The following is a 3,902-nucleotide window of genomic DNA, read 5'->3' on the forward strand; positions in this document are numbered from 1 at the left end:
AATAGAAGCTCAATAGACTTAAACAGAACAAATCAGACAATAACAGGGCATTAACAAAACATGCCATAACATCATATCTCCACTATAAAACATCATGAGCTTCCAAAACATAATCAAAATAATCCAAAACACTCCCAAACACTTCCAAAACAACTAATCATCATATAAAATCCATAAAAAATCAACCATCAAGTCTTTAAAAACAACAAAAGTCAGTAAAAAATCAAGTCATCTCAACCCTCAATATATCCCCATACTTAATTAGGGAGTGTCCTCGTGACCTAGGAATGAGAGAATATAAGTTCAAGATCTAGCTTAGCTCGATCTTCTTTAGCTTCTTCAAGAAACACCATCCAGACATGACCGCAACTCATAACCTATTTCTAATAAAGAATTGCAACAAAAGGAAAACACATTTATCCATTATCATAGCTTTGAAACAGAAAATCATGACAAACTTTTAAATAATATAAGAGGTTTGTTTTCTTTTGCCATAAGCATCCATTGCATGGGTAAAATCTCAAACCACCATTATTCATCTTCTCAATCAGCTTCATCTTCATCTTTAACTCCATGCAAGAGGGATAAAATACCACATATACACCATAGAACATATACACAACTCACGGATACAAGACAATGTAGTCTAAATGGGACATGCTCCCAAAAACTGAAGAGAAAGGAGAATATTTTCATTGAAAAGGATCAAAACATCCAAGAGAGTGTCCATAGACTATGTAGGATGAAGATATTTTTTATTGAACTTCATACTCAACTTGAGACATTCCAAACTCTTATTCTGATCCACAAAATGTAGAGGCATGTTCTGAAGAAATTGTAAGAAACTCATCCTTCCCAATAGGATAATAAATCTAGCAGGAAAAGCTTGTGCAGAATAATACAGAATATCCATCTGAGCAACAGCCACATCCTCATTTAGATTAATCATCAAGTTCAAGAATACTCTTCCTAGTATTTAGGTGAGACTACTGATGCATAAAAGCAAGATATCAGCAAAAATGAGATGCTAAGCATACTCAAGTATCCTCAGAATAAGCATGTGTTCTAGCAAATTGAAGATAAGAAGTGGAACATTACACTATAGTGTCCCAAGAACACAGGGGATTCACTAGTGGTAGTAAGGAGATGTCACCTACGTGTAATAAATATATGAAAATACCCCTTATCTACCCCCTATTTATGGGACCTTACCTTATAAAATGTACCTTTCTTCCCTTAAATAACCCCCTCCCTTACACTCATGTGGTACCATACGGTAAACCCTAGTGGACCCCCCGGGCTCAAGAACCATGAATGGTAGGCCAATTAAACATTGGTCCTATCAAAGAATTGTTCAATGTCCATTGTAGTCGATGGAGGATATCACTGTTATATCCAGGAGTATCCACAACTAATTGGGGAGGAATATTAATATAATCAGATGGAGAGGGTAAAGGGATAATAGGAGAACAGTGAAGAGGGGGTAAGATAAATCATAGAACAAATATATTTGAAGGGATAATGAGGGTGGGAAAGAAGGGAAAGAAAGTAGAAATTTCTGAAGGGATTCTATTGGAAAAACAGAAGGAATAGGTTGAACAACAAAAGTAGATTCAATAGGAGTAGGCAAGGATATAAGATCAGCAATAAAGGGGCATGTAGTAAAAATTGGAATGTGAGAAGAAACTGCAAGAGTAAAAGATAAAAGAGGAATACTATCTAGATTAGATTGGAGAATGGAAATATACAATGGAAATCAATAGGAGATTAAAGAATACGATAGGATATCATGAGGATCATAAGGATAAATGGAACAATGAAAATTAAAAGCTGAGAAGAAATCCTTAGTGAATAAAGGATTGTTAGCAATATGATTCAACATTTGGGATCTCAATGGATGAATATTTGACTTGTGAAATACACTATGTCGACAGCAAGGTTCCAAAACATCATCCTTCAAAGGTGGATGCTAAGTATAGCCTTTACACCATAATGTATGTTGATGATAAGCCTTTAGGTCATCAAACAAAATCATTTTAGCTGAATGGACATACATGAATACTTGCAAAATCACATCTCCTATATAATTTTATATCCTCCTCATTCACGGATATGTAGATCTCCTTGGAGATACATAAAAGAGAATAGTTGAGCTTCATGAAAGATCAAGTCATCAACAAATCTGTCAAATATTGCTTTGAGTAAATCTGCTGACCACATATTATGCCATCCATCCTCTAGAGGTTCTAAATACACATTACTCAAGGAGATATACAAAGCAAAGTGCTGCTATTGATATTGAATCCAAAAGGATGATGGGGGTGACACCAATTTAGCATAATGGACAAAATTTTGTTGGACACAATTCATACACTGCTGAAGGCACTCGACTTTGGCAAAAAATCGATCACATAGTTTAGCCTTTTGTTGCAAATTATCTAATTCTTCCTTAGACAACAAAGAAGACATCATGGTGGCTGGAGGAGGAACAAAAAGAGAGGCAATTTTCTAATTAAGTTCATCAATAAAATTCTTTTGCGACTCTACAGTCTCTTGAGAATACCAAGCTTGTGAGTTGATTCAATCATTTCCTCAAGGGTGGCATTCTTCTCTTTGGTTAACGACACATTTGCTTCCTCTAAAGTGGCAACCTTAGCTTCTAACTCTTTAATCATGGCCTGCTATGAATCCATAAAAACTATAGCTACAGTCATTTGTGTATGGATATCACTCAAAGCAGTCTTTTCAGAAGCTTAATCTGCAAGAGCTTGGCTAAGTTGACTAGTCAAATAATCCACCTTGTCTTGCAATGGAGTATACACTCCCGTATAAATGGTTTGAAGACATGAAGCCATGGAAGTCTCCAAAGCATTCTAAACAATAGAAACTAGATGTGGAAGCATAGATCCAGAAAGTACTATTTGCAAGGAAGAAGGAATCTGTGGATCCAGTTGTCCTTTCCTTTGTGTAGCGAAAAGATTGGTACAAGACAAGAATGAGGGAAGGGAGTCCAAGCTTCCATCTTGTAACCTAATTCACTTGAGTAACAGTTGATCTCTCTAATCTATGCCATTATGAACATTGTCTTTGTGTTCCATCCACCATAGCTATACTCTAGATCCATGCATTTCAACATGGTATCAGAGCCATGTTGGGCATGGATTACCTCCCTTCTCTACTCTCTTAGCTCCTCTTTACTTTTGGTCAGCTCATTGTTAGCTCATGACCTTAGTTTCCACCTCTATTCCCACTTGACCTTCCATGGCAGCCATAGCTAGCAGGACATACCTTAGTTGGAGCTTCTAGATCTATGTCATCTAGATTGTGGCTAGCTTCCATAGTAGCCATAGCCAGCAGGACATATCTCAGTTGAAGCTTCTAAATCTATGTCATCTAGATTGTGGCTAGCTTCCATGGCAGCCATAGCCATCAAGACATACCTTAGTTGGAGCTTCTAGATCCATAGGCGAAAGGACATACCTCAGTTGGAGCTTCTAGATCCATGTCATCTAGATTGTGGCAAGCTTCATTTTCCAATTGGTCATCGATAGCAAAGTCTCTCCGTTTCTAGTCACCTACATCTGTAACATGCTCTTTCTTGTATACTTACCTATTGTTGAAGCGAGCCAAATCTTGTAGCTGCTATTTGCTCAGCTATGGCAACACCATTACACAGATCTCAGCATGTCAGTCTATACACCGAAAGGTGTGGGATCAAAAACCGAAACCTTCTAGAGGATGGGATTGAAAAAGAGCAAGGTGTTTAAATAAGGGCAAAAGATGGGGATGTTGAGAAATCTAATTCAGTTGATAATATGGTCAGCATGGTAGAACATGTTGATGCTGGTTACGAAAAATTGACTATCACAGAAGAGGCCTCATAGCCTTATGCATCCCCGCGA

The sequence above is a fragment of the Lygodium microphyllum genome, chromosome 4 (genome assembly GCF_053477565.2).
Source record: "Lygodium microphyllum isolate KBCC chromosome 4, Lygodium_microphyllum_v1.1.10, whole genome shotgun sequence".
Lineage (NCBI taxonomy): Eukaryota > Viridiplantae > Streptophyta > Polypodiopsida > Schizaeales > Lygodiaceae > Lygodium > Lygodium microphyllum.